The sequence below is a fragment of the Drosophila navojoa genome, unplaced genomic scaffold (assembly GCF_054131105.1).
Source record: "Drosophila navojoa isolate 15081-1374.11 unplaced genomic scaffold, UAZ_NAV_1.0 NAV_Backbone_98, whole genome shotgun sequence".
NCBI classification, from domain to species: domain Eukaryota; kingdom Metazoa; phylum Arthropoda; class Insecta; order Diptera; family Drosophilidae; genus Drosophila; species Drosophila navojoa.
In genome coordinates, this window is record NW_028301800.1 from 10,097 (window position 1) to 19,933 (window position 9,837).

The following is a 9,837-nucleotide window of genomic DNA, read 5'->3' on the forward strand; positions in this document are numbered from 1 at the left end:
TGGAGCGAGGAGCAGGAGGAAGCACTGCTGAAGCTCAAGGAGAGTTTGACAACCGCGCCTATTCTGGCCTGTTCCGACTTCTCGGCCAAATTTGTGTTACAGACCGACGCCAGCGACCACGGCCTCGGTGCAGTGTTGACGCAAGAGGTCGAGGGTCAGGAACGGGTGATAGCCTACGCCAGTCGTACGTTATCGAAGGCCGAGCTGAACTACTCGGCCACGGAAAAGGAGTGACTCGCAATCGTTTGGGCGATCCGAAAGATGCGCTGTTACCTGGAGGGCTATAGATTCGACGTGGTCACGGATCACCTGGCATTGAAATGGCTCAACTCCATAGAGAGTCCCACGGGCAGGATTGCTCGATGGGCGCTAGAGTTGTAGCAATATCAATTCGACATACGTTATCGTCGAGGGAGCTTAAATGTCGTAGCTGACGCACTGTCCCGGCAGCCCCTAGGCAGTTGTCAGCAGGCCGTGGAAGATGATCTTCCTTGCGGGTGGATAAAAAGGATGCGGGAAGGATCGCAAAGGACCCTGAGAAGTTCCAGGACTACGTGGAGGAGAACGGGCACTTGTACCGGAATTTAAGCCATCGAATAGACGAGGAGGACTTTATCCCATGGAAGCTCTGCGTCCCGAGCAGTTTGAGGAGCAGAGTGATGAGAAGTGCCACGACGCTTCCACGGCTGGACATCAAGGAGTGAGGAAGACGGCAACGCAAATTGCGCAGAGGTATTACTTGCCGCATGAGGCGTGAGGCGTTGCGAAACGTGCCAGAAATTCAAATGCGCGCAACAAAAGCCAATGGCGGTCTTGTGCGCAGATTTCGTGGGACCATTACCTCGTTCCAAGCGTGGGAACACAAAGTTGTTGGTGTTCCACGACGCTTTCGCTAAGTGGGTGGAGTTGGTGCCGTTGAGGAGAGCCACTAACGCACTGCTGCAGCTGGCGTTCCGGGAACGTATACTCAGCAGATTTGGAGTACCCAGGACATTCGTCTGCGATAATGGCGTACAATTTGCAAGCAGAAGCTTCAAGGCGTTCATGGAATCCCTGGGGGTGACACTCCAGTTCACAGCGCCTTATTCGTCGCAGGAGAACCCGACGGAGAGAACAAATCGCACGGTGAAGACAATGATAGCGCAATATATCGAAGGCCATCAAAGCTCGTGGGATGAGCTACTGCCGGAGATCACGCTGGCGGTCAATTCAGCGTGGCCGACTCCACGGGCTTCACTCCAGCATTTCTAATGTTAGGGCGGGAACCACGCCTACCTGCCGCCTTGTATGATGAAGTCACTCCTGGTTCGGCGACTAGAAAGGCCCAGCCCGAGGGCAAAGAAGTTAAAATGAGGGAAGTTTTCGACATAGTGCGCAGTAACTTGGAACGAGCATCGAAAGATCAGCGTTGGGTTCGGCGGTTCTGTTGCGGCAACATCAACTGTCGAACGCGGTGGAAGGATTCGCGGCGAAACTGGCGCCCAAATTCAACCGCCCTTAAAAAGTCGTTAAATTCCTCTCCCCCAACGTGGTGCGCCTGACGAAGGAGGGCGAAAGCAAGAGAATGGTGGCCAACATTGCGCAGCTGAAACCATTTCATCAAGGAGACGAGAGAATCGATATGATCCCGGAAACAGAGATCGTGGAAACGAGAGACGAAGTAATGTGTTTGAAATGAAGCAATATGTTTGAAATGAAGTAATATGTTTAAAATTAAGTTTGGAATTGAAATTATAATTTTTTTTGTAGTAAGTAAGAGCTTACATTTTAAATTGCGCAATTTTATATTTTGGTAGAGAGTATATATATAGCATTAAGTAGTTAATAAGTAGTCATAAGTGTTGTAGCATTTAGTTTTAGGATATAAGCAAAGATTTAAATAATTGAGCGCGCGCGCGATTAGCAATGCAACCCTGCGGCTCGAAAGCTCGTCATGGTGAGCTGCATTGCTGGTCGCGTGGTGAATTCTGCAAAGGCGGCAGAAAGGGATCGAAAGCTGCGCGCCAGTTTGAGTTAGTTTGGAGCTCTCGGGATGAGCAGACGAAAACAATCAAATTAGCATCAGGTTTAAGGTTAGCACAATAAAGTAAGAACGTGTCAAAGAAAAATGGCCGAGTAGTCATTGGTAGTCAGTTTAACTAACATGTCGATATTTAGCACTAACTGCAATTAACTGTAACACTACTAACTGGTAGTTTGAACGTGGTTACGCCCCGTTCGCCGGAAGGGTAAATCTCCGGCAGTGAAAATCGCGTGGTCTGGGAGTGAACGCCGGCGGCGACGCTTGGCGTTCCACGACCCGCGAAGTACCTTACAATATTTATGTATGTATATATGTATATATATGTATAGATATATATAACAAAAAGAAAAGAAAATAGAACAAGTAAGAAAACTCTAGTCGAGACTGCTCGACTAGGAGATACCCTGAACCCTCCAATCTGATATTCTATTCACTCTACACTTGTTTTAGGCACACATACATACACACGCACGTATTAGAACGCGCTCTGCTAACTGCGCAGTAAGCAGCGACTGCGCTTGGGCGGCGCTGCAGGGTGGGTAATATAATACGAATTTATTTGTTGAATAATTTAATTGCCGTCCAATCTTAATGAAACTTTTAGAGCTTGATCATAATGTTCAAATGTATGTACAGTCCAAATCACAAGTCTCTACTGAGGGGGGAGGGGGTGGAATTAGGGGTGTGGGGTAAGTTTTAACAAAAATCGAAATTTTCTAAAATACACATAAGTCTACATTTAAAATTTGGAAGCTCTAGCTCTAAAGGTGTAGAAGATATAAATAAATAACCAGCTTTCGATAAGGGGGATAATTGATAATAAAATATCGGAAGCAGTTATCGATTTTTAGTGATAAACTTGATATGCGCGTTATATACACGGACCTGGGGAAAAAATTGCAAGTCTCTAGCTCTTATATCTTCTGAGATCGACGCGTTTATACATACGGACGGACAGACGGACGGACGGACAGACAGACGGACAGGGCTAAATCGACTCAGCTCGTCGCCCTGATCAAGAATATACTATGCTATTATTTTTTTCTTAATGTTTAAATGTGTGTACATTCCAAAGCGCAAGTCTCTAATACTTGAAATACGCCTTTTACAAAAGTGAGGCAGAGGGGGTGAATTTAGGGGTGGAGGGTAAATTTTAACAAAAACCGAAATTATATAAAATACACATAAGTCTACATTTAAAATTTTTAGAAGCTCTAGCTCTAGAGGTGTAGAAGATATAAATAAATAACCAGCTTTCGATAAGGGGGATAATTGATAATAAAATATCGGAAGCAGTCATCGATTTTTAGTGATAAACTTGATATGCGCGTTATATACACGGACCTGGGGAAAAAATTTCAAGTCTCTAGCTCTTATATCTTCTGAGATCGACGCGTTTATAAATACGGACGGACAGACAGACGGACAGGGCCAAATCGACTCAGCTTGTCGCCCTGATCAAGAATATATATACTTTGTGGGGTCTGCTACGCCTCCTTCTGCCTGTTTCATACTTTTAACAAAACCATTATATCCTGATTTCCCATTTTCAATGGGTTCAGGGTATAAAAGGTACACACAAAAAAAATAGAATAATTAGAATAGAACCACAACTCCGTGCTAATAGCTTCAGGCGCCTTCGGATCCGACTACTGAATCTTGTGATGATATCACAGTCTCGTTCGTCGCTTCTGGGAAGTTGAGCGCTGCAGCGATTCCATTGGAAGGTTCAGCAAGGAAGACTGAGACTGCGAAGCGCATTTTGCGAAGCATTATAATCGATTGGCTAGTGGCTAATATTCAGTACGCCTGCCTGTTAAGCTTAGATGCGAGCTTCTTGGAGCTTCTTGGAGCAAGCGCGTCATCGGTTTCTCAATTTAGAGAGGAAATTGAGTCGTTTGCCGCATATAAAGTCTCAATACTCAGCATTTCTGAATGAGTATCTTGAACTTGGTCACATGTCACGTGTTTCCCGCAATTCATTTCATCTATGCAAATATTTTCTTCCTCATGACAGCGTTCTGAAGTAAGATAGTTTCGCGTCGTCTTTGATGGATCAGCATCTACGACAACTGGTCCGTCTTTAAATGACATTCTAATGTCAGGTTCTGTCATTCAGCCGAAATTGGTCGACATATTACTGTGCTTCCGCCGATATTTGCAAAATGGATCGTTGCGTTAAGGTACCCGAACTGGACAGCTATCTGCAATGCATTTTATGGAGGAATTCGCCAGATGATGACTTGGAAGTTTTCAGGCTTGATACGGTCACCTATGGAACAAAACCAGCGTCATTCTTGTCTGTGCGCGCCATGTATCAGTTAGCCGCAGATGAAAAGGACGCATTCCCAGTCGGCTTCGCGATTTCTATGTTGACGATTTGATTTCTGGAGGAAATTCAGTCGAAGAAGCAAGACTTGTTATGCAAGAGACAGCTGGAAATTTGGCTTGTGGGAAGTTTAAATTGAGAAAGTGGTGTTCAAGCCATCCCATGGTACTGGACGGCGTAACAGACTGCGACAAGGAATTCAATGATGGCAGCGACATTACACTTGGCCTTGCATGGGATCCGGCATCTGATCAACTTCTTTTCTCATATCTGGCTCTGAATTCAGCCTCTAAGCCCTCCAGGCGTTCTGTTATCTCGTCTATTGCTAGGTTTTACGACCCTCTCGGCCTGGTCGGCCCAGTAATAACGAACGCTAAAATTTTCTTGCAACAACTCTGGAGGCATAAACTGGGTTGAGACGAGTTCCAAGTAGTGTAGTGCATGTCACACTACATAACTAGACATTTGCAGTAACTTTGGTAGCGGTGTTAGTATAGCATTCCCCAGGCTATCATTAATACCATAATCGAAGGTTGAGGTCTATGAATTCTGCGATGCCAACATCGAGGCATACGGAGCGTGCAATTATATTGTATCCAGAGGACAGCATATCATCAGCAGGTTACTTTGTTCCAAGTCTCGAGTTGCGCCTTTAAAAACGCTCACGGTTCCTAAACTGGAATTATGCGGGGCAGAGTTGCTTGCGCGTCTAATGGATGAAGTGGCTCGCTTAGGCATTTTCACAGGCCAGTTTCATTGTTGGTTTGACTCTACTGTAGCACTTTCTTGGATCAATGACGAGCCCGGGCGATTCAACGTTTTTGTTGCAAATCGCATCGCCACGATACAAGATCTCACATCAGCAATGGAGTGGCACTATATACCTACAATGCTGAATCCTGCGGATATATTATCTCGGGGTTCATTGCTCTCGGAGATAAATGCATCATCACTTTGGTTCAACGGTCCTGGTTTCTTTGCAAGCCCAGATCTCAGTGGCCAGTCTCAGCGCTTCCAGAAAGTCTCTATGGACTGCAAGTATGTAAATTCTTTCAGCCGCTTGCAGCATACGTTTGCATTAAGGTTTATTAAAAAGAGTCGTGGCCCAGGAGTAACGCTAGCAGACATCTGGAACGGCACACATATGCTGTTGAGAATAATTCAACGAGCCAACTAGCCAAACGACATAAAGGCGCTTCAAACTAAAGGAAGGTTCCGTCATCCAGCAATCTAGCCTCGCTGTCAGCGTTCCTTGATGAAGTTGGGCTGCTACGTGTCGATGGTCGTTTCAAAAACTCAACTTTAAACTTCGATAGTCGCCATCCAATCATTTTGCTTAAAGGTCATCCAGTAACTAGAGCCATCATACTGCATTTCCATCCGCGAAACTTGCACGCTGATCCCCGAGCAGTGCTAGCCTTGGTTCGCTCCCAATACTGACCAATTGGAGGTAGAAAAACTGTAGCTTGTGTAATTCAGAGATGCGTAATCTACCCAAGGATCGGGTCAACGGCTGTCGGATCTTTGGAGTCATTCTGCATTCTTTTCAACGCTTTAAATGCAACAGAGGAAAGCCAAGTCAAATCTGGTCTGACAACGCCACAAACTTCCTTGGTGCACGCAATCAGCTACAGGAGTTGAAGCGTCTATTTCTGTCAGAAATCCACCAGAAGGCTGTGAAGGACTTCTGTTTGGCAGAATCAATCGAATGGCATTTCATCCCTCCACGAGCTCCTCACTTTGGTGGTCCGATGAGCTTCGTACACTGGTTCGCAACATCGATGCTGTCATCAATTCACTCCCTTTAGTTTCGATTTCAGAGCACCCAGCAGACATAGACGCATTTCCTGAACAGTGGTCCTCTTTCTTCCTTCAGTGAGCCCAACCTGACAGTGCTCAGGTAGCGTAAGCTACCTCCAGCAGGTGTTCTGGTAAAATGCAGAACCTCCAAACCTGGCTTGGCTGTTGGCAACAGTTCTTGTGAAAGATGAGAGTCTACCGCCACTTAAGTGGCCACTAGCCAGAATAATCGAACTTATCCGTAGAGGTGATGGCGTTGCACGGGTAGCCGTACTAAAAACTCAAGCTGGCGAAATTAGAAGAGCTACAAATAAGCTGTGCTTGCTGCCCCTCAAGGATTCTGTTGATGACTAAGTCTTCAACGGGGGGAGGATGTTGGGCTCAGCAACCATCGCTTCGTTGTAATTAAGATCGGAAGTTAAACTATATGTTAGCATTTAAAGAATTTGTAAGAGATCACGCTCTTTTGCTTTCTCTTTTTCTCCCACGCAGCGGCTCAGTTTAATCAGCCGGCTCGCGTACATTGAAATTAGTAAACAATTAACTCTTGTTTAAAAGAGATGCAGTGTTATATTGACTATTACATACATACATACATAGTAGCGGAAAATGTAGGGTGCAATTGTGGTACGGCTTCTAATGGTGCATGAGTATCTGGGAGTGGTTGCTCTTCTGGTGTTGAATTACTCGATCTTATGATAATTTTCTTAGATATTGTCTTAAATTTAATGATTACAAATAATATTAGACTTATAATAGTAATTATAAAATTGTAGTGGTTATAATATTGAATGTCTTATTATATTTAGTATTTTCTAAAACTACTTGCTTTGTTTGTAGTTGTAGTGGTTATAATATTGAATGTCTTATTATATTTAGTATTTTCTAAAACTACTTGCTTTGTTTGTAGTAATGATATCAGTTCTGTTTTTGTGATATTATTTGTTACGTAGATAGTTTGTGTGTAGTCTGATAGTGTGCTTACAATTGAGATGTTATTTATTTGAAGGCTACAATCGTATATCTTAGTTATGTTATTACCTTGAATATTAATATTATTTGTATTACAATTTTGATTGAATTTTGTTTTTGGGTAGTTCCAAGTTACTATAATGTTTGGTTGTATATAGTTGATTTGGTAAGTTTTAAATGTTTTGGATTATTTGCATTCTGCTGATGTTTGAGATATTATACTACTTAAACATTCGTTTGTTTCTTGTTTTTTTGTGGTTTTTATACCCTGAACCCATTGAAAATGGGAAATCAGGGTATAATGGTTTTGTTGAAATGTATGTAACAGGCAGAAGGAGGCGTGGCAGACCCCACAAAGTATATATATTCTTGATCAGCACGACGAGCTGAGTCGATTTGGCCCTGTCCGTCTGTCTGTCTGTCCGTCCGTCCGTCCGTCCGTCCGTCTGTCCGTATGTATGAACGCGTCGATCTCAGAAGATATAAGAGCTAGAGACTTCAACTTTTTTTTAAAATGTCGGTATATATCGCGCGCATATCGAGTTTATCACTAAAAAACGATAACTCATTCCGATATTTTTATCGATAAAAAACCTTATCGAAAGTCAGTTAAAAAATTATATCTCCTACATCATTATAGCTAGAGTGTCCAAATTTTAAATATATATTAAGACGTATTTTATACAATTTCGGTTTTTGTTAAAATTTACCCCCCGCCCTTATATCCACCCCCTCACCCTCATCTTTGTAAAAGTCGTATATCAAATACTAGAGACTTGAGCTTCGGTATACACATACATTTATACATCATGATTATGTTCTGAAAGTTTCATTACGATCGTACGTCTAGAAATTGAATTATTCCACAAATAAATTCTCATAATATCGCCAACACTGCAGTGCAACCTAAGCGCAATCGCCTGTATATGCGTGTGTGTGCGTGTGTTTGTTTGTATGCGTGTGTGTGTGTGTGTGCGTGTGTATGTGCGAATTATTATTGAAATATCAGTTGCTCGAAGGGTTCAGGGGATCTCGTAGTCGAGCAGTCTCGAATAGAGCTTTCTTACTTGTTATACCCTGAACCCATTGAAAATGGGAAATCAGGTTAATGTGGTTTTGTTAAAAGTATGTAACAGGCAGAAGGAGGCGTGGCAGACCCCACAAAGTATATATATTCTTGATCAGGGCGACAAGCTGAGTCGATTTGGCCCTGTCCGTCTGTCTGTCCGTCTGTCCGTCCGTTCGTCCGTCCGTCCGTCCGTCCGTATGTATGAACGTGTCGATCTCAGAAGATATAAGAGCTAGAGACTTCAACTTTTTTTTTAAAATGTCCGTATATATCACGCGCATATCGAGTTTATCACTAAAAAACGATAACTCATTCCGATACTTTTTTATCGATAAAAAACCTTATCGAAGATCACTTAAAAAATGATATCTCCTACATCTTTCAAGCTAGAGTCTCCAAATTTAAAATGTATATTAAGATGAATTTTATACAATTTCGGTTTTTGTTAAAATTTACCCCCCACCCCTAAATCCACCCCCTCACCATCATCTTTGTAAAAGTCGTATATCAAATACTAGAGACTTGTGCTTCGGTATACACATACATTTTAACATTATGATTACGTTCTGAAAGTTTCAGTACGATCGTACGTCTAGAAATTTAATTATTCAACAAATAAGTTATCCTAATATTGCCAACACTGCAGCACAACCCAAGCGTAGTCCCCTGTATATGTGAGTGTGTGTGTATGCGTGTGTTTGTTTAAATGTGTATGTGTGTGCGTGTATTTGTTTGTATGCGTGCGTGTGTGTGTGCTAACTATTATTGAAATATCAGTTGCTTGTAGGGTTCAGGGGATCTCGTAGTCGAGCAGTCTCGACTAGAGCTTTCTTTCTTGTTATTTTTGTTTTATGGAAATAATGTAATAGCACTATGAATGGTTCCTCGGGAGCTGCTAATTTCTTCTAGTTTGATTCTAGAGAGAGCATCTGCTATGTGGTTTTCTTTTCCTTGTAGATATTTAATAGTATAGTCGTATTCGTTTAATTTAATCTTCCATCTTTGGGTATTGTATAGTATTGGGTCATTTGTAATAAGTACTTTCATTTTTTATTGGTTTGTTTCAGGGTAGTATTTGGTCAAGCACTCTCGACTTAATTGTTTTATATATTGTTATATTCAAAATGCATTATAGATTGAAATATCTAAATTAAGCAGCCGCCTAAAATTTTATCGATGTCTTCAGAATCTATTTTAATATTTCGTCCATTTACGTAGTTGGTATCCTTATTTCTTTTAATTTTTCGCAAATTCATTCATTATGAAGTTTACAATTTTGTAATAGAAAAGTAGGCTTTGACATTTATTTTTTTTTTATTTGTTACAGAAAAACTTATCGGTTTACCGTATTGTGTCACAAAAAAAAAAAAAAAAAAAAAATTATATATAATAAAGTATTTGCATATTCTGCAATGGGTGATGATGATAAAAAAAATAGATGAGGTAAGAATCTTTTTGTTTTGAGTTTCTATGCTTATAACAAATCTGATAGTCTGATAGCAAACCAGAATTCTTTTGGAACTATCTCAGTAAAACCATGAGACTAAAATTGGCTAAATGGACCAAGATGATAACAACCAATGAATACAAGGTAAGATGGTATATATTATATTGTATATTCTTTACTTAAAGATTCTTCATATA

At 41.7% G+C, this 9,837-nt stretch overlaps 1 pseudogene; it reads left to right on the forward strand.

Annotated features, from left to right (window-relative positions):
* The first annotated feature begins 805 nt into the window (after positions 1-805).
* Positions 806-1,692, forward strand: LOC149090388 (uncharacterized; annotated as a pseudogene).
* Positions 1,693-9,837: the final 8,145 nt, after the last annotated feature.